At 49.8% G+C, this 21,571-nt stretch overlaps 1 protein-coding gene across 5 annotated transcripts in view; it reads right to left on the bottom strand.

Annotated features, from left to right (window-relative positions):
* Positions 1-21,571, bottom strand: part of DNAJC5 (DnaJ heat shock protein family (Hsp40) member C5) — an 80,665-nt gene that overhangs the window by 22,679 nt on the left and 36,415 nt on the right. Inside the window, exons 1-2 of one of the 5 annotated variants that reach the window (XM_073607399.1) lie at positions 5,050-5,220; positions 3,132-3,200 (exon numbers count right to left, since the gene is read on the bottom strand). The exons of 3 other annotated variants lie outside the window; for them this stretch is intronic. The gene's annotated coding sequence lies outside the window, so the exon portion shown is untranslated. Of the gene's footprint in view, positions 1-3,131; positions 3,201-5,049; positions 5,221-21,571 lie in introns of those variants that run through there. One more of the 5 variants, XM_073607398.1, reaches the window with a different exon arrangement.

Raw genomic sequence — 21,571 nt, 5'->3', positions numbered from 1 at the left:
TGGCGATCTGCAATTTTTATCGTGACTGACATTGCGGCAGACAGATCGGACACTTTTGACACTATTTTGGGACCAATGACATTTATATAGTGATCAGTGCTATAAATATGCACGGATTATTATATTATACAATATTTATATAGCGCCAACAGTTTACGTAGCGCTTTACAACTTGAGGGTAGACAGTACAAATACAATACAATTTGATACAGTAGGAATCAGAGGGCCCTGCTCACTTAGAGCTTACAATCTAAGAGGGAAGGTTAAGAGATACAAGAGGTAATGGATTATTGTATAAATGTCACCGGCAGGGAAGGAGTTAACACTAGGGGGCGATCAATGGGTTAAATGTGTTACCTAGGGAGTGACTCTAACTGTGGGGGGAGGGGACTGACTAGTGGGGGAGACCGATCGGTGTTCCTATATACAAGGAACACACGATCTGTCCCCTCTCCCCTAACAGGACGTAGATCTGTGCGTTTACACACACAGACCCACGGTCCTGCTCTGTAACGAGCGATCACGAGTGCCCAGTGGACATCCCGGCCGCCGGGCACGTGCATCAGCTCCTCTGTGACGCGGCGGCGCCCCCTATACCGCCGAGGATGTCATATGATGCCCGCCCAGGATGGGAGACCCCATCTGCGGACGTCATATGACAATGGGCGGGTAGGGAAGTGGTTAAAGAGGCTGTAAAGTCAGGAGGTTTTTTCATCTTAATGCCTTCTATGCATTATGATAAAAAGCGTTCTGTGTGCAGCAGCCCCCCTAATACTTACCTGAGGTCCCTCTCTGTCCACGAGTGTCTCAGCCGTCCGAGATGCTCCCTTCCCAGTTGGCTGAGAGACAGCAGCGACGCCATTGGCTGCTGCTGCTGTCAAGGTCAGCTGGCCAATCAGGAGAAAACATGGCGGGGCTCCTTGTCTGAATGGACACAGGGAGCTGCAACTCGGCTCAGGTGCCCCCATAGCAATCTGCTTGCTGTGGGGGCACTGAACAGGAAGGGGGGGGGGCAGGATCACAGAAGAGGGACCCGAGAAGAGGAGGATCTGGACTGCTCTCTGCAAATCCACTGCAACATAGCAGGTAAGTATAACATGCTTGTTATGTTTATAGGGGGAAAAAACAAGACTTTACAATCACTTTAAAGCTGTGTTATCCCAAAAATGTATTATATTGCAGCTTACCAATCATTAGATGTGGTGGCTGCATTAGTTTTATTTCCTTTGGCTTTTCCCCACTCTGTTTGCACCTGGTGATCTGGACAGCAACACACCTCCTGTATTAGGGCTCTGAAGAAAGGAGCACAGGAGGCACAGCAGACAGCATCTGCTGACTCCCATCATCCAATCATGTGCAATGCTGTCCAATGCTGTTTTTCTTTGTATTTTTCTTGCACATAATTGGGTATTGTCGGCAAAATGAAATTCCATCACATTCACTAAGCTCTGGTGCAAATTCCCTTGCAAATTGAACAGCACTATTTGCCTTTAGTAAAGCAACCCCCCCCCCCCCCAGTCTCTTCTGCAAGAAACTCCTCTAACTTGCCCGTTCACAAACGTCTTCTGCGAATCCCCAGCTCAATGCACAATCCCGGTGTCTTGCCGAGAAAATTCCCTCGGCGGATAAGTTCCCCCCTGTACCGCGCAAGCGCTGCGCTTGCGCAGTACGAATGACCAGCAGCCGCCGAAAACAGCCGAAGATGAAAATCTTCAATCAGCTGTACACGGCGCCTGCGCCCTAGGTCCAGGCTGAAGCCCCTCCATCCAAGTGGACCTAGAGGGGGAATAAAAAAGTGCCGAGCGCAGCGAAGCCGTGCCCGAAGTGTGGCGAGCAAAGCGAGCCCACGAGGGGCCCCCTTACAGGCGTCGTGTACAGCTGATTTCTTCTGTATTTCGCTTCGGCTGTTTCCGCCGGTTCCTACTGCGCAGGCGCCGCGCCTGCGCAGTAGATGGGGGTCCTTATCCGCCGAGAGGAACTTTCTCGGCAGAACACCGGCATGCTTTTCTGCCAGGGGGAGGTAACTTACATCATCCTGAGCTGGCCAATCAGGATGGCTGAAGATGCCAAATATTAAGGAAGACCGGGGAAAGATGTTGGAGCTGAAGTCACACTGCTGGAGGGGAGTATATGGGACTTTTGTTCCCCTTTATGTGAAACTTCCCACGCTACTCTCCTTTAGACCTTCCCCGGCATCTGTTTAAGAGCGGAAAGATTGGGTCATCACATATCTTGTGATTGGCAGTCACAAGATCAACAGCTGGTCCCGCCAGCTACCGATCATTAGTATGGACCAAGATCTGTCTTCCAAACCTCGGTCTGTGTTAAAAGTGCACACTGAGCACGCTCACAGCACAGAATCATCGGCCACTCAGCGACGCATACACGCGGTTTGTGGGTGTTAAAGCCCACCCTCACTTTAACCCCTTTACAAGGTAACAAAGGGCATAACCACTGAACTCCACACGATTCCATGGTCACATGGCCAGATCACATCCTTTCTGCTATAGGACAGAATTAGCAGCAGTCGCGTGGCCAACTGCCTGGGCATTCAGTCGCGTGGCCAACTGCCTGGGCATTCAGTCGCGTGGCCAACTGCCTGGGCATTCAGTCGCGTGGCCAACTGCCTGGGCATTCAGTCGCGTGGCCAACTGCCTGGGCATTCAGTCGCGTGGCCAACTGCCTGGGCATTCAGTCGCGTGGCCAACTGCCTGGGCATTCAGTCGCGTGGCCAACTGCCTGGGCATTCAGTCGCGTGGCCAACTGCCTGGGCATTCAGTCGCGTGGCCAACTGCCTGGGCATTCAGTCGCGTGGCCAACTGCCTGGGCATTCAGTCGCGTGGCCAACTGCCTGGGCATTCAGTCGCGTGGCCAACTGCCTGGGCATTCAGTCGCGTGGCCAACTGCCGAGGCATTCAGTCGCGTGGCCAACTGCCGAGGCATTCAGTCGCGTGGCCAACTGCCGAGGCATTCAGTCGCGTGGCCAACTGCCGAGGCATTCAGTCGCGTGGCCAACTGCCGAGGCATTCAGTCGCGTGGCCAACTGCCGAGGCATTCAGTCGCGTGGCCAACTGCTGGCACAGGATTCCTGAGAAGTATTTTCTGCAGCGAAGTAATTCAAACTTTGTTACCTTTTAAGGATTTTAAGGCCCCATTCACACCTAAGCGTTTTGTAGGTTGAAGCTTGAAGCTTTAAAATGCTGGAGGAGAAAAAAAATTAAATTATTCTCTATGAAGATGGTTCACATCTCTCTACTACAAGTCACCTGAAACTCAAGAGAATTCTGGAGCTTTCTTTGCAGCTCGAATCGTGCAGACTGGTGCATTTTTGAAGCGTTTATCTATTCCATAGAAATGCATGGAAACGCTTGATAGTTTTGAGCGTTTTTCTGCTCAAATGCAATAATTAAATAAAAAGAAATAATAATCACCATAATATTAAATAATCATCATACATAAAAAATAAAATAAATAAAAAAATAAGTAAAATAACTGTAAGCTCAACCCCCGAACCCTAATATTAACCCCTAACTAATGATGGGCTCAGGTATGTTCGGATCGTACCCGCCAGGAAGCAGTCACTGCACACCGCCAATCATAGGCAGCGTGAGTATGTGCAGCCGCGGGCCAGGAAAGGCCTCACTGCCTATGATTGGCGGGTACGATCTGAACACGCCCGAGCCCATCCCTAACAAAAAAATAAATAAAAGTGAATAAATAAATATTTCCATAGAAATGCATGGAAACGCTTGTTTTTTTTTTTGGGAGAGTTTTTCTGCTCAAATGCAATAATTGAACACAAATAAATAAATCATTATAAAATAACCCTAACCTAAACCCCTAACCCATTACAAAAAAGTATAAAAAAAAATAAATAAATAATAAGAGCGAATGAAAAAGCTGAAAAACATAAATGAATAAATAAATATTTCCATAGAAATGCATGGAAATAATAAAATAACCCTAACCTCAACCCTTTACAAAAAAGTATAAAATAAATAAGGAAGAACGAATGAAAAAGCTGAAAAACATAGCAACAAATGCTGAAACATATATACATTATATCTTTCTCTATTGGCTAATTAAAAAAAAATCACGGATCAAAAAAGTTTTTAAAAATGCTGTACAAATACCTTATTAAAACGCACAAACACACACCCCCCATAAAAATAAACACTCAAAAACGTGACGCTGGGGTGTGCAGGCAGCCTTAGGCCAAGTCATACATGATTGAAAACTTGGGATGGTACAGCAGGAATGGGCAGGCTGAATGTACCACGATGATCGATCGACTTGGGGACAACCAGCCTGCTAGATTATCGTAAGTGGCTGCTATAGCTGCTAGCAATAATCACTGTCTTCTCCCAGGGGGAGAAGGGTGGGCGGTTTCTCCCACTGGGAGAAGACAATGGCCTGGCAGGAGGGATTCTCCTGTCAGCACTGTGTGTGTGCTGATTGGAAAATTGTGCAAAATTTCTTTCTTGCAACCCGTGGTTGCAGGAAAGAAATTTGCACTGTGTATGTCCTGGCCTTAAAGCGACAGGTTCTTGTCTAAACTTTAAGGCCTTGATCTTGTATCTACTGGGGGCTCCTGTGTTGAGATCTGCCGAGTTCCCCGTCCTATACATGAAATGTATCCAACTTGGAGAAAGTCTCACTCTTCCTGCTGAAGGATTTTACATCAAGAATGCAAAATGGCACGAGTGAGACTCTAACGGAAAGATCTTACTACTAGATGGCTCGAAGACATATAACAGATTCAATAAAAATACACTCATATAGAAAGATAGAAGCTTTGTGTGGACTGGTATGTCAGTCTCAGTCTACCTCTACATTGGCTGCAGCTATATCATTTCACATGCATTATTCTGAATACTGCTAAATATTACAGTGCTAAAAACCCAAACAGCAATTTAAAGTGCATCATATAGTACATATACAGAGATAAGCGAATTAGGCCTGCAGACAAGAGGATAACACTGCGATGATCTTGGCCTTATGGCAGTGACGGAGTTATGAGAGAGAGAGAGAGAGAGAGAGAGAGAAAACCTTTCGGAGATGATCCATTTTCTCTGTGATTGTTGTTTGCAGACTAAAGCAGCCGATCACCGGTCTCCTGCTGCTACAGACAGCAGCAAACACCGTCTGCAGTGCAGCATGTACAGCCTGTTCAATGGAGCATGTTCACTAAGGATGCTGACCAGCCAATGGGGTCCATTCAATGACGTACTGCATGCAGCAACCAGGGGGTGGGCCAATCACAGGGCAGCTTTTAGGAGCTAATCTGTGCTTTACAGCGCATCCCCTACCGGTTTGCACTGCATTATTAAACAGACCAATAATGTATAGTAGACTTTGATCTCCTGCAGAGAGGACAGCAAAGCCAAGCTCTATTGCTGGGACTATGGACATTAAAAAAATAAATAAATCAAATGCTTATTGCAGGAAGGCACATCAATCCCAGAGATTCACACTATTTGGAGGTGGTTAGTTCTCAAATAAATACAAACTTAAGATATTTAAAAGGACAGCACCGTGCAAAACTGATACCCAGTTCTGGGTGTACGCTGACAAGATTGAATCCCCACCCCCACCCCCAGTTTAAAATGACCCTGTTGCTAAAAAAAAATTAAACAAAGTAACCCAAAAGAAGAGACTCAATTTTACAGTAGGCGGAGACTACAATGTTTGCTTCCCTGAAAAGCTCCTCTAACAGGAAACAGAGATGACATGGCAGCTGGTGGGAGGAGCCACGGTGCCCATGTGATGCTTTGTTGAAGCTTGGCAAATGCCCCGTGTATGTTAATTCTCTATTTGTTTTAAAGGGTCTCAGTAGAACACTGGCTCAGTAGTACCCCCACTCAGCAGATCCCCAGCTCATTAGTACCCCTGTTCAACAGATCCCCAGCTTATTGGAATTCTCAGATCCCTCGCTCGGTAGTAATCCCCAGCTCTGCCGATCCCTCGCTCGGTAGTAATCCCCAGCTCTGCCGATCCCTCGCTCGGTAGTAATCCCCAGCTCTGCCGATCCCTCGCTCGGTAGTAATCCCCAGCTCTGCCGATCCCTCGCTCGGTAGTAATCCCCAGCTCTGCCGATCCCTCGCTCGGTAGTAACCCCCTAGCTCTGCCGATCCCTCGCTCGGTAGTAACCCCCAGCTCTGCCGATCCCTCGCTCGGTATGAACCCCCAGCTCTGCCGATCCCTCGCTCGGTATGAACCCCCAGCTCTGCCGATCCCTCGCTCGGTATGAACCCCCAACTCTGCCGATCCCTCGCTCGGTATGAACCCCCAGCTCTGCCGATCCCTCGCTCGGTAGTAACCCCCAGCTCTGCCGATCCCTCGCTCGGTAGTAACCCCCAGCTCTGCCGATCCCTCGCTCGGTAGTAACCCCCCAGCTCTGCCGACCCCTGGCTCGGTAGTAATCCCAAGCTCTGCCGATCCCTCGCTTGGTAGTAACCCCCAGCTCTGCCGATCCCTCGCTCGGTAGTAACCCCCAAGCTCTGCCGATCCCTCGCTCGGTAGTAACCCCCAGCTCTGCCGATCCCTCGCTCGGTATGAACCCCCAGCTCTGCCGATCCCTCGCTCGGTATGAACCCCCAGCTCTGCCGATCCCTCGCTCGGTATGAACCCCCAGCTCTGCCGATCCCTCGCTCGGTATGAACCCCCAGCTCTGCCGATCCCTCGCTCGGTATGAACCCCCAGCTCTGCCGATCCCTCGCTCGGTATGAACCCCCAGCTCTGCCGATCCCTCGCTCGGTATGAACCCCCAGCTCTGCCGATCCCTCGCTCGGTATGAACCCCCAGCTCTGCCGATCCCTCGCTCGGTATGAACCCCCAGCTCTGCCGATCCCTCGCTCGGTAGTAATCCCCAGCTCTGCCGATCCCTCGCTCGGTAGTAACAACCAGCTCTGCCGATCCCCCCACCGCTCAGTAGTAACCCCCAGCTCTGCCGAATCCCCCCACCGCTCAGTAGTAACCCCCAGCTTTGCCAATCCCCCCCCCCCGCTCAGTAGTAACCCCCAGCTCTGTCGACCCCCCCCGCTCAGTAGTAACCCCCAGCTCTGCCAATCCCCCCGCTCAGTAGTAACCCCCATCTCTGCCGATCCCCCCAGCTCAGTAGTAACCCCCATCTCTGCCGATCCCCCCTGCTCAGTAGTAACCCCCAGCTCTGCCGATCCCCCCCGCTCAGTAGTAACCCCCAGCTCTGCCGATCCCCCCCGCTCAGTAGTAACCCCCCAGCTCTGCCGATCCCCCCCGCTCAGTAGTAACCCCCAGCTCTGCCGATCCCCCCCGCTCAGTAGTAACCCCCAGCTCTGCCAATGCCCCCGCTCAGTAGTAACCCCCCGCTCTGCTGATCCCCCGCTCGGTAGTAACCCCCAGCTCTGCTGATCCCCAGCTCGGTAGTAACCCCCAGCTGTGCTGATCCCCCGCTCGGTAGTAACCCCCAGCTCTGCCGATCCCCCCCTCGGTAGTAACCCCCAGCTCTGCCGATCCCTCGCTCAGTAGTAACCGCCAGCTCTGCCGATCCCTCACTCAGTAGTAACCCCCAGCTCTGCCGATCCCCTGCTCAGTAGTAACTCCCAGCTCTGCCAATACGCCGCTCAGTAGTAACTCCCAGCTCTGCCAATACGCCGCTCAGTAGTAACCCCCAAGCTCTGCAGATCCCCCGCTCAGTAGTAACCCCCAGCTCTGCCAATTACCCGCTCGGTAGTAACCCCCAAGCTCTGACGATCCCCTGCTCAGTAGTAACCCCAGCTCTGCCGATCCCCCCCCTCGGTAGTAACCCCCAGCTCTGCTGATCCCCCGCTCGGTAGTAACCCCCAGCTCTGCTGATCCCCCCACTTGGTAGTAACCCCCAGCTCTGCCGATCCCTCGCTCAGTAGTATCCCCCAGCTCTGCCGATCCCTCGCTCAGTAGTAACCCCCAGCTCTGCCGATCCCCCGCTCAGTAGTAATCCCAGCTCTGCCGATCCCCCGCTCAGTAGTAATCCCAGCTCTGCCAATACGCTGCTCAGTAGTAACTCCCAGCTCTGCCAATACGTCGCTCAGTAGTAACCCCCAAGCTCTGCAGATCCCCCGCTCAGTAGTAACCCCCAGCTCTGCCAATTACCCGCTCGGTAGTAACCCCCAAGCTCTGACGATCCCCCACTCGGTAGTAACACTAGCTCTGCCGATCCCCCCCACCGCTCAGTAGTAACCCCCAGCTCTGCCGATCCCCCCCGCTCAGTAGTAACCCCCAGCTCTGCCGATCCCCCGCGCAGTAGTAACCCCCAGCTCTGCCAATTACCCGCTCGGTAGTAACACCCAGCTCTGCCGATCCCATGCTGAGCAGCAACCCCCAGCTCTGCTGATCCGCCGCTCAGTAGTAACTCCCAGCTCTGCCGATCCCCTGCTCAGTAGTAACCCCAGCTCTGCCGATCCTCCCACCGCTCAGTAGTAACCCCCAGCTCTGCTGACCCCCCCCACTCAGTAGTAACCCCCAGCTCTGCCGATCCCCCCCCGCTCACTAGTAACCCCCAGCTCTGCCAATCCCCCACTCAGTAGTAACCCCCAGCTCTGCCGATCCCCCCTCGCTCAGTAGTAACCCCCAGCTCTGCCGATCCCCCACTCAATAGTAACCCCCAGCTCTGCCGATCCCCCCACCACTCAGTAGTAACCCTCAGCTCTGCTGATCCCCCGCTCAGTAGTAACCCCCAGCTCTGCCGATCCCCCGCTCAGTAATAATCACCAGCGCTGACGATCCCCCGCTCAGTAATAATCACCAGCGCTGACGATCCCCCGCTCGGTAGTAACCCCCAGCTCTGCTGATCATTCGCTCGGTAGTAACCCCCAGCTCTGCCGATCCCCCCACCGCTCAGTAGTAACCCCCAGCTCTGCCGATCCCCCCCGCTCAGTAGTAACCCCCAGCTCTGCCGATCCCCCCCCGCTCAGTAGTAACCCCCAGCTCTGCCGATCCCCCCCGCTCAGTAGTAACCCCCAGCTCTGCCGATCCCCCCCGTTCAGTAGTAACCCCCAGCTCTGCCGATCCCCCACTCAGTAGTAACCCCCAGCTCTGCCGATCCCCCCACCACTCAGTAGTAACCCTCAGCTCTGCTGATCCCCCGCTCAGTAGTAACCCCCAGCTCTGCCGATCCCCCGCTCAGTAATAATCACCAGCGCTGACGATCCCCCGCTCGGTAGTAACCCCCAGCTCTGCTGATCATTCGCTCGGTAGTAACCCCCAGCTCTGCCGATCCCCCCACCGCTCAGTAGTAACCCCCAGCTCTGCCGATCCCCCCCGCTCAGTAGTAACCCCCAGCTCTGCCGATCCCCCCCCGCTCAGTAGTAACCCCCAGCTCTGCCGATCCCCCCCGCTCAGTATTAACCCCCAGCTCTGCCGATCCCCCCCGTTCAGTAGTAACCCCCAGCTCTGCCGATCCCCCCCGTTCAGTAGTAACCCCCAGCTCTGCTGATCCCCCGCTCAGTAGTAACCCCCAGCTCTGCCGATCCTCCGCTCAGTAATAATCACCAGCGCTGACGATCCCCCGCTCTGCTGATCCCCCGCTCGGTAGTAACCCCCAGCTCTGCTGATCCGCCGCTCAGTAGTAACTCCCAGCTCTGCCGATCCCCTGCTCAGTAGTAACCCCAGCTCTGCCGATCCTCCCACCGCTCAGTAGTAACCCCCAGCTCTGCTGACCCCCCCCCGCTCAGTAGTAACCCCCAGCTCTGCCGATCCCCCCGCTCAGTAGTAACCCCCAGCTCTGCCGATCCCCCCCTCGCTCAGTAGTAACCCCCAGCTCTGCCGATCCCCCCCTCGCTCAGTAGTAACCCCCAGCTCTGCCGATCCCCCCACCACTCAGTAGTAACCCTCAGCTCTGCTGATCCCCCGCTCAGTAGTAACCCCCAGCTCTGCCGATCCCCCGCTCAGTAATAATCACCAGCGCTGACGATCCCCCGCTCTGCTGATCCCCCGCTCGGTAGTAACCCCCAGCTCTGCTGATCCCTCGCTCGGTAGTAACCCCCAGCTCTGCCGATCCCCCCACCGCTCAGTAGTAACCCCCAGCTCTGCCGATCCCCCCCGCTCAGTAGTAACCCCCAGCTCTGCCGATCCCCCCCCCCGCTCAGTAGTAACCCCCAGCTCTGCCAATCCTCCGCTCAGTAATAATCACCAGCGCTGACGATCCCCCGCTCGGTAGTAACCCCTAGCTCTGCTGATCCCCCGGTCGGTAGTAACCCCCAGCTCTGCTGATCCCCCGGTCGGTAGTAACCCCCAGCTCTGCTGATCCCCCGCTCGGTAGTAACCCCCAGCTCTGCTGATCCCCCGCTCGGTAGTAACCCCCAGCTCTGCCGATCCCCCGCTCGGTAGTAACCCCCAGCTCTGCCGATCCCCCGCTCGGTAGTAACCCCCAGCTCTGCCGATCCCCCGCTCGGTAGTAACCCCCAGCTCTGCCGATCCCCCGCTCGGTAGTAACCCCCAGCTCTGCCGATCCCCCGCTCGGTAGTAACCCCCAGCTCTGCCGATCCCCCGCTCGGTAGTAACCCCAGCTCTGCCGATCCCTCGCTCGGTAGTAACCCCCAGCTCTGCCGATCCCTCGCTCGGTAGTAACCCCCAGCTCTGCCGATCCCTCGCTCGGTAGTAACCCCCAGCTCTGCCGATCCCTCGCTCGGTAGTAACCCCCAGCTCTGCCGATCCCTCGCTCGGTAGTAACCCCCAGCTCTGCCGATCCCTCGCTCGGTAGTAACCCCCAGCTCTGCCGATCCCTCGCTCGGTAGTAACCCCCAGCTCTGCTGATCCCCCGCTCGGTAGTAACCCCCAGCTCTGCCGATCCCCCCCCCCGCTGATCCTCATCTCTTTCTGGCCCCTGCTCATCTCCAGCTATGTTGCTCCCACACTGCTCACCATGTGTGACATCTGCTAGATTCTCCTGCTCTGGTCCCCCAGATCTTCTGATCCTCCGCCGATCAGTCCCTCTTCTCCGTTCCCCTCCCACTATAGTGTTCCCATGTTGAAAACCACATGTGCCGTCTGCTAGTTGCTCCGCTTCAGTCTGGATCCCACTCACCTTCCTGCTGCTCCACACCAGATATGATGTCTGCACCAGACGCTACCAGAATATATACACATGAACTGGAAGTGACTGCTGATGACGTCTTTCTGGTTCTCTTGGTTTCCCAGTGCATCCTGGGAGATCTCATACCTGCAATATCTCCAAAGCAAAGAGACGCTAACGCCGAATAAAAGCCCCTCGAAACCTTTAGGTGCTGTTAACGAGCGTTGTCATAGACTTCTATGGAGGCTTTAAAGATGCTTCAAAGCACCAAACAAGCGACGTGGGGTATAATTTTTGAAGCAAAGCAAACACGTGTGAACAGGACTGTAAGCTTACCATTTTATTTAGTGACAGGAGCTTTGATTAGCATTCAGAGAGCTTTAAAAAAGCGTGTCCAATGCCTCATTATGAAGCAAGTGTAAACAAGTCCTAAGAGTGAAGATTGGACCGTCACCTACTGGAAAGTAAAGTATGAAATATCTTCTTATACAGGGTGCCTCTGTTTACATTTTGATAGGGTCACTTTAAATAACATTAGTACAAGTCCAATATAGGAGTGTAAAACCACCGTCTCTGCCGATAAGGATAACTCCCCCCTTGAAGATTCCACAAGTTATAAAAAGCCAGCAAGTACTTCAACTTACCAGCAAGCTTTAACATTGTGTATGGCATTTTTTATCATATGACTGAACCCCGGCCTCCCCTTCAGTCTTGCACAGGCTCCACTCTTGTACTGAAACTCCTTCCCCACGACTCCCTGCATGCTGTGAGCTTCTCACAATGTGCATTAGAAGCTGCAGCAAGTCAAAAAGAGCCCTCCTCATTTCATGGCTGGAGGACGTCCAGCATCATCTAGTTCTTTCCTCCCCATACTGACTTGACCATGGTTCGGCCTGTTTCATTAATTGGATTTCAGTTCATTCAAACGTTGAGCCTCAGAATCACATGGGCATTACCTGCATGCAAATACAGTCTGCCTAGGAACACCCACTCCTCCACACACACCCACACATCAAGGCATTTTGTTGTTTGCATGAATCCTCCCAAGAGCCAGGTGTTCACTACTTGCATCAGGGCTGGGGGTGTTCTGCCGAAAAAAACTCCAACTCGCCAAAATCCCTAACCATGTCACCTCCGGTGACTCTGCAGCACCAATAATGGGAGATTTGGCTGTTTTGACAGAACAGCAGCAGCGTATACACTACGGTACACCATATAATGAGTGGACAGTGTTAGTCCGCCTGATACTAACCAACAACATGGCCGCCTCCAAGGAGGCGACAATTTTTTTACCGCCTTACACGGTGTTCTGTCAAAACAGCCAACTCGTTGAAATCTCCATTTATTGCTGCTGGAGAGTCACCGGAAGTGACGTGGTTGGAGATTTTGGCGAGTTGGAGTTTTCGGCAGAACAGGGGCTATTAACCACTTCCCGAGCGGCTCACGTACATATACTGCGGCAGGTTGGCAGCCCAGCCCCAACCGCCGTACAGGTATGTCAGCTCCTTTAAGAGCCTTAGCAGGCGTGCTACCTGATGTGCATGGCCGGCGGGCATTTTATTAAACAGCAAAAAAATAAAAACCGCAGAGGTGATCAAATACCACCAAAAGAAAGCTCTATTTGTGGGGGGAAAAAAAGGACGTCAATTTTGTTTGGGTACAGCGTCACACGACCGCGCAATTGTCAGTTAAAGCGACGCAGTGCCGTATCGCAAAAATACGCACAAGGGGGCAAATCCTTCCGGGGCTGAATTGGTTAAAGCGGTAGTGAACCGCTGAAAAAAAAAAAAAAAAAAAACCTGCAAGTGCTAGTATGCATTGCATACTAGCACATTATTATTATTTATTATTATACAGGATTTATATAGCGCCAACAGTTTACGTAGCGCTTTACAACTTGAGGGTAGACAGTACAAATACAAAACACTTTAATACAGTAGGAATCAGAGGGCCCTGCTCATTAGAGCTTACAATCTAAGAGCGTTATGAAATACACATAATGAAATACTTAAAGTGGTGTTCCGGCCGAAATTATACTTTTTAAATAATAAATACCCCTATAATACACAAGCTTAATGTATTCTAGTAAAGTTAGTCTGTAAACTAAGGTCTGTTTTGTTAGTTTATAGCAGTAGCTTGTTATTTTATAAACTTACAGCAGGCCGTGGCCATCTTAAGTGTGGGCATCTGAAGCCAGACTGTATTTCTTCCTGGATCTCATCCTTGCAGATCTCACACATGCTCAGTGCAGCACAAGCAGTGTAATAGGTTTCAGGTCAGGTTTCCATAGCAATGGCAGTGTCAGAGGAAGTTCCCGCCCCTTCCCAGAAGGCATTGCAAACAGGAAATGATGCGATGGGCCACGGCCAGGGAGGAGGAAGTGAAAAATGAATACAGCAGATATACAGTAAGTGCTGAGAAAAAAAATAAAAAAATATCCAATTCGTTTACAGTGCACAGTTTAGTGAGGGATGCTGAAGAGTTGTAAAAGTGGGTGGAACTCCACTTTAACTTAGAACGGGCGCTGGTCACTGCTGAGGGAGCGGACATGTTCCCTCTGCGTTTCTTCCGGGATCGCTGGCTCCGGTGCTGTGAGTGGCCAGAGCCATGATGAGGTCATTCTCGTGCACGCGCATGGGTGCCCGTCATTCCAGGAGGAAACGCCGGACCTGCAGAGTGCATGCACCGCTGACGTCAGCGGCTGCATGCAGGGGCAAGATCTCCTAAAACCTTGAAGGTTTAGGAGATATTCTTTTCACCTACAGGTAAGCCTTATTATAGGCTTACCTGTAGGTAAAAAAAAAAAAAATCACCAAGCGGGGTATACAACCGCTTTAAGTACTGACGCAGGGCGCAGTGATGTTTTCAGGAAGCCATATTATCACACCCAGCCAGGGCCCTCCCATCAGCCAAGACCTGCCCTGCATTGCACAGAGAAGCACAGGGACCTAGTGATAATTACAGGATCTAAAAAGAAGGTATGTAATGAAAACAGAAAGGTAGTTTTCTTTTAATAATCTCAATAACATGTGGAGGAGGAGCGAAGGAGGAACCAGTGAAGGCAAAAACATAAAGCAGATTAAACTTCAGCTTTAAACAAAAAAAAAAAAAAAAAGGGCAAGTCTGAAGGAGGCTCCTTGGAAGGTGAATCAGGTGAGGGGCGGATAGTGTGTGAATGTAAATGTCACTCCGACTCTATGTGAAAAAAGGGAAAATAAAAAGACTTCAGCTAGCAGCTTCTCCTCCCTACCGATGGAAATCAATGCCGCTGTCAGAGCGATTCACCATTCTGTGAAAGAATAATGGGGCACAGGCTGGGTCATTAACCTCTTCCCTACCACGCTCCACTCATCCATTAACAGGCGCTGGTGTTTGGGGGGAATCAAACGGCATTTTATTAAACAGCAAGCCGTATTCAGAATTAGGCTGGATTCACACCTAGGCAGTTTTAGTGCTTTTTGCATTTTGCAGATTTGCACTACAATCCATTTAACATGGTTTCCTATGGAACATGTTCTGTAGTGCAAATATGCAAAAGGCACTAAAACTGCATAGGTGTGAATCCAGCCTTAAAGTGTCTCTGTGTTGTGAGATAAATATGAAGCCTGCTATGGCTTCACTCTCCTACCTGCCAGGCGAATCTAATGGCTGCAATCAGTGTCTTTACAACCAATGGGCCCCCGGGAACAAGTAATGGCGTCTGCATCAGTGATCTGTACTACTAAAACCGGAGGATCAGTATGGCAGCCAGGAAACCAGCATCACCAGAAGGAAGATTCAGCAAAGGCAGCATGCAGATTTTGTTTCATAAAAGGTTTTCTATCAACAACTCCCCCTTTTTCACCACTTGCTGACCCGTTTGTAGTACATATACTACAGCTCATTACAGGCACCGTACCTGAACATCAGGGGGGGCTTTTTTCTGGGTCCGGAAAGCAGAGCTGCCATTCACTGCAGCACAAGCCGATCAAGCGGGTCCCAGCCAATGACTTATGGCCAGGACCTGCTGATTGGCTGAGCAAATGACAGAAGAGAGCCCTGTGTAGGTAAACAACAAGGAGGAGGGAGCCCCAGCGATGACACAAATACCTGCGGCTGAGGCTCCCGGAAGTGGAAATAAAAGACAGGAATCCCCCCCCCACCCCACCCCAAAAGGTGCCAAATGTGGCACCGGAGGAGGGGGGGGGGTACAACGAGCGGAAGTTACACTTTTGTGTGGAACTCCGCTTTAAATACCTTTTCCCACTTGCCCGCAGAAGTGACTATTGCCCTTAGTTACAAATAGCTGACAGATTCACTGTAATGTTTAAACCCGCTTTACCACAGCAATAAAACATTCCTGCCCTTTAGCTTTGAAGTTTTTGTGTATTATTATTTTTATAGTAAACTTTGCTCTAGAAAAACAGATTGATCAAGGAAGCGGATACCTGCAAACCGTACGCCTGGTTTTGGCAAGAAAATGTCCTTCCAGCTATTGTGGAACTGTCAGCAGGAGATGTTCATTCAGTCCTGTCAGAGCAACACTGGAGATGAGGGCTGTTCATACATGTGCATATATATAGGCTTGTGGATATGTTCACCTCTCTAAAAAAAAAAAAAAAAAAAAAATGTAAAAAATAAGATAAATGCACATATTTTGGCAGGTAAGAAAAATGTGCATTTATTTTCTTTTTACTGGAGCCTGCAGAGCATTGCACCTGCGATCAGCAGATTACGGGGGCAATGTCAGGCTCCTGTCTCTTCCTCTACCTTTATTCCCGTATTCCTGTATGGGTTTTCAGTTACAAAGCCAGAGGAAGAATGAACGAACTACAAGTGTGTTGAACAGCACGCCCCGCACCCCATTCACACTACAAGTGCGTCTGCTGCGGTGCCTCTGATGGTACTTGTAAATTGTTTCATTGCAAGAACTCTGAATATCCCTCTCTTCATTTAGGTGAATGGAGCGTCCGGTCAGGTCCTCCTGAAAAAACGGACAGGTGGACCTGTGTGAAAGGGGCTTTAATGTCTAACCTAAGCTTTGCTTATGGAGGGCAAAGCAACTGACTTCCCACCACCATACCTTACAACAGGGGTCTCCAAACTTTCTAAACAAAGGGCCAGTTTACTGTCCTTCAGACTTTAGGGGGGCCGGACCAGGGCCAGTGGGAGAAGAAAATGTCCTGGCATCCAGTGGAAGTAAACAATGCCCTATCTTTGGCAGTAGGACTAGTGCCCCATCGTTGATGTCAGTGGAAGGAAAAGTTCCCCATTGTTGGAATCAGTTGGAGGAATAGTACCCCATTTTTGGAGTCAGTTGGATGGATAGTGCACCATCGTTGGTGTCAGTGGAAGGAATTTTGCCCCATCGTTGGTATCAGTGGAAGGAACAGTTCCCCATTGTAGGAATCAGTTTGAGGAATAGTACCCCATTGTTGTAGTCAGTTTTGTGGACTATTACCCCATTGTTCCAGTCAGTTGGAGGGATAGAGCACCATCGCTGGTGTCAATGGAGGGAATTCTGTACCATCGTTGATGTCAGGGGGAGGAATTTTGCTTTGTTGTTTGTGTCAGTGGAAGGAAAAGGGACCCATTGTAAATATCAATGGAAGGAATTATGCCCCATCAATGGCGTCAATGGAAGGAATTATGCCCATCAATGGTGTCAATGGAAGGAATTTTGCCCCATCGTTCGTATCAGTGATGGAAGGAATTATGCCCCATCATTGGTGTCAATGGAAGGAATTATGCCCCATCAATGGTGTCAATGGAAGGAATTATGCCCCATCAATGGTAGGAATTATGCCCCATCAATGGTGTCAATGGAAGGAATTTTGCCCCATCGTTCGTATCAGTGGAAGGAATTATGCCCTTTTGATGGTGTCAGTGGGAGGAATAGTGCCCCATTGTTGGTGTCGGTGACAGGAATAATGCCCCATTGTTATTGCCATTGGATGGAATAGTGCCCCAAGGCATAAAGGCAAACAAAGGGCCGCATCCGGCCCCCGGGCCACAGTTTGGAGACTGCTGCCTTAAAAGGTCTTGGGGGTGAGAGCCAAAACAAGGTGTGTAAATTTGAGAACAGGATTTTATTCTGAAGATGTACAGGGTATAAACAAAAACACATTTAAGCAGTTCAAAGGCCCCCCCCCCCCCCCCCCAAATCTCAGAGTTTAGGCTGCATTAACCACTTGCAGACCACATAGCACATATATGTGGTGGCAAAAAAAAAAAAAAAAAAAAAAAAAAGAGGTCTTGATAGCTGCAGGAGTTTGTGTAATAAGACAGCGCACTGTTGGCGGAAAATACGTGACAGAAATCTGGATATTTGCATAAAAATTAGCAAAAGTGCGAGGGAAATATTAGCTCTGAGTGAAGAGGAAGCCTCCTTGTGGCCGCGCATCTATGACATCCCTGAGGTGTGGGTGTGGCAACCTCTGCCTGGACTCCGACCAAGCCACGCCCCCAACGTGTTTCGCTGTGCCCCTCAGAGCTTAGTCATGGGATCCGAGGGTCGGAGTGAAACACGTTGAAGGTGGGGGAGGTTGCCCCGCACACACACACCTCAGGGATGTCATGGATGTGAGGTCACAGGGAGACTTCCTCTTTACTCTGAACCATTGCAGGAGCCAGGACAAGCTCCCTCCCTGAACCAGCAGGGGATGTCATAGGACTTGCACCCCCTCCAATAGAGCCTGAGCGGCACACAAAGCAGGTCTTGGGTCACAGTGAAACTTTAGCTGTTACAATAGACTTATGGTGAACATTCCATGAAGAAATCGTGTGTTTTTGAATGGCAGGCAGTTTAAGGAGGGGTGGGAAAATGTCCACAATGACACAAGAAGTGTGGCAGCCAAAAATGCAAACGCATGAATGCAAATGTAGACAGAGTGCGAACCTTCTTACGCTCAGATGGAAGAATGAGTATGCAAATGATGGCAGAAGAATTGAAATGAACAGGGAAAGGCAGCAGATTCTAACCGAGGATTTGGGAAGAAGAAAGATTTCCACAAAGATGGCGCCTCGAATATTGAAAAAAAAAATCTACAAATTTGATGCGATCTTTTGAAAAATGCAGGGGGGCTTGATTTTTTTTTTTTTTTTACGTCCATTTTGGAAATTAAATTGTCACACCTCATACATCAATGGATGCTGAGCCAACGCATGGCTCAGATTTTATCGGATTCAGCAGGAATCGGCCAAAACTCAAGCCATGTATGGCTAGCAATCAGTGGCGGCTGGTGGTTTTTTGTTTGGGGGGGGCAAACAACCACCACCCCCCGCTGTATGCTGGTCCACCAGCACTTACAACATCTAAGCGGCGGGCACATCGGGCACACAGCGGCGGGGGATCGGGCAGCGGCGGGCACACAGCGGCAGGGATCAAGCAGTGGCGGGCACATCGGGCACACAGCGGCAGGGATCAGGCAGTGGCGGGCACACAGCGGCGGGGATCGGACAGCGGCGGGCACATCGGGCAGCGGCAGGCATCAGGCTGCCACGGGCATCGGCTTCTGTCTTATCCTCCTCGCTTCTGCCGTGCGTCTTCTCCCCTCCTCCTAGGTGTCCAACAGGATCGCCTGTCCTTTCAGCCAATCGGGTGACGGGTATCAGACCCGCTTCCCGATTGGGCTGGGAGGAGAATCAGTGTTGCAGCAGCAAATATTCACACCTGGGTGGGCTCCAGACTCAATGCTCTGTGCCCCGAGCCCACCCCATTTTGAAGCCTATTAGAGCCTCTGGCTCTGATCAGATGCTTTAAAAAAAAAGCAAACCCTGCCCTAGGAATTAATGCGCCCGGTGTCCTGAAAGGGGCTGGGCGCATGAATAGGGAGAGCGGCAGCAGTGGATGGGGGGGGGGCGGCGCCCCTGCGCTCACAACGGATGAGCCGCCCCTCCTAGCAATACACCTATACAGGCTCTTGAAAATCCCGTCGCGCCTAGTGAAAATTGTCACTTGGAGGGCGACTGCAGTCAGAGGAAGTGCTGAATAAACAAGCTGGAAGAATTTGTGTAGGTGGTCAGGGCAGATCATACTGTGGGAGATTCATTGCACCATCAGAGGTATTTAATCCTCAGCCCTTATTGATCTTCGGAGTAATAAACTTTACATGCCTTTCATGTCTGAAGATAGGAAGTAAAGACATAAATCACCTTTCCGGGTACAGTAAAGAGCCGCGATTTTTACTAGTGAAGCACAATACTGATAGCATTGTGGAGAACAAATATCCATCCATCGCACATACCAAACACAAGAGACGTGCCTGAAGAACTTATATTTTAAAAGTATGACGACTGTGTTAATGAACCAATACCAGCAGACGTACCAAAAAAACAAAAACAAAAAACAAAAAAACAAAAAAAAAAACACAACATCAGGGAATAAATGTGAAAGGTCAGAAGAATCCAGTAGGCTGAGGATTGTCCCTTTAATTAGTTACTTCAATAGAATGACTAAATGGACCACCACATCAATATCCACCGACAATTACCTATAGTGACCTATGAAGGTTAGCGATTTTATGTAAAATATATGTAAACTCCAAATCACAAATAAATAATGCTCTGTCCCTTATTTCCAAACGGTGCTCCCGAGTTATCTCACGAGATTCTAACTAGACTTCCACCGAGTGAAAATTTTGGTGCAGAAACTGAACATTCAGGATTGCACTTGGCTGAAACCGAAAATGACTAAATATACATTTTTATGTAGAATTGTATTATATTCGACTTTTTCATTAATATCATGAATTTAAATGAATATATCGTCGGCCATTATTAGCGCAAGAAAAAAATGCATACGGCTGGGTCCACCCTTGTGCGATCACAGACATCACATGTGATTCGCACCGCCTTTGCTCTACAGATCACATGCGATGTCTCTGCGATGAGAATTCAGCCATACAAATGGGGTGTAGCTAAAAAAAAAAAAAAAAAAAAAAAAAAACGGTGCAGGACCCTTTTTTTTGGTCCTCACTGGAATTGGATCGGATCCTGCGATCGGATTCCTGCACCATTTGACAGTTTGGTGTGAAACCGATCTGGGGGTGTCATTAAAGTGACATTAAAGGTTTTTTTTTTTTTTTTTTTAAATAACAAACATATCATACTTACCTCCACTGTGCAGCTTGTTTTGCACATAGTGGCCCCGAACATCCTCTTCTGGGGTCCCTCGGCGGCTCCTCCCCGCATCAGATAACCCCCTTGGAGAAGCGATCTTCCGGGGGGGTTACCTTGCGGGCAGCTCCCGAGTCCAGCATTCTGCGTCCATAGAGGCCGAATGCAGGACTCGGCCCCGCCCCCCGCGTCATTGGATTTGATTGACAGCAGCGGGAGCCAATGGCTGTGCTGCTATCAATCTATCCAATCAACAGCCGAGAACCCCGGGCAGAGAGACAGCGCGTCCCCGCCGGGTCAAGTTTGAGGGGTCAGGGATGCATTAAGGGGAAAAAACACGAACCTTTACAACCCCATTAACCTTACATTGACACCCACAGTGGTTAGCAGATGTCAGTGGGACCCAGTGTGCGATTCAGGAACCGGCACTGAATCGCAGGGGTTTCCCACATCGCGCCAGTGAGATCCGGGACTTAACAAAAAAAACTACCAGCAGAGGTAGTGAGACAGTCAGCAGTAAGTGGCTTCAAACATGTTTGGGACAAACATAGATCTATCCTCAAGGCAATAAAGATAATGAAAAAAACGAAAACAAAAAACCAAGAACGAAAAAAAAAAACAAAAACGAAAAAAAAAAAAAAAAAAACGAAAAAAAAAAACAAAAACGAAAAAAAAAAAACAAAAAACGAAAAAAAAAACAAAAACGAAAAAAAAAAAACAAAAACGAAAAAAAAAAAAAATGAAAAAACAAAAAAACAAAAACGAAAAAAAAAAACAAAAAACAAAAACGAAAAAAAAAGGCAGACAATGGACTACTCTGTCTTTTTCTGCCATCACTTTTCTATGTTTCTATCCTGTAAAATCCTATGGAGGTCTACACACTGGTCCGTTGTGCTTCCGTCGTGGTGGTAAAAATCTTGCTTGCTGCATTTTTCACCAGTAAAAAAAAAAAAAAAAAAAAAAGCACCAAAAACAAACGCATCAATAATAACCCGTGTTTCGTTTTTGATGTGGGTCACACGCCCTATGAAAAACAGGCCATAAGCACAGTAAAATCGTTGTAAAAAAAAAATTGCATGCATTTTCGGCACCTTTTTCTTTATTGGCAAAATGCCGAAAACATAATTTTCAGCCACTGAATTTTCAATGCATCTCTAATTCTAACGGTGACTACAAGTGACTATACCAGGTACCCCCCCCCCCAAAAAAAAGTGGCAAACGTGGCAGTGGAGGGTGCAAACAAGCGGATCTTCCCCTTTTGGGTGGAGCTCTGCTTTAAATTCATCACCTGTGCTAACTTAGCCTTGCAGATTTTTTTTAGTTCTAGTAAATGAGTGACTCAAACAAAAACTACTGTTGGTCGTACCATCACATTACCATTGGAAGCACATTAATCACAATCATATCTGAGCTCCAGGCTACATACAAGAATACATGCATATACTG

This window comes from Aquarana catesbeiana, linkage group LG12 (assembly GCF_042186555.1).
Source record: "Aquarana catesbeiana isolate 2022-GZ linkage group LG12, ASM4218655v1, whole genome shotgun sequence".
Lineage (NCBI taxonomy): Eukaryota > Metazoa > Chordata > Amphibia > Anura > Ranidae > Aquarana > Aquarana catesbeiana.
Note: the sequence above shows the minus strand (reverse complement) of the source record. Positions and strands in the feature narration are given on the sequence as shown.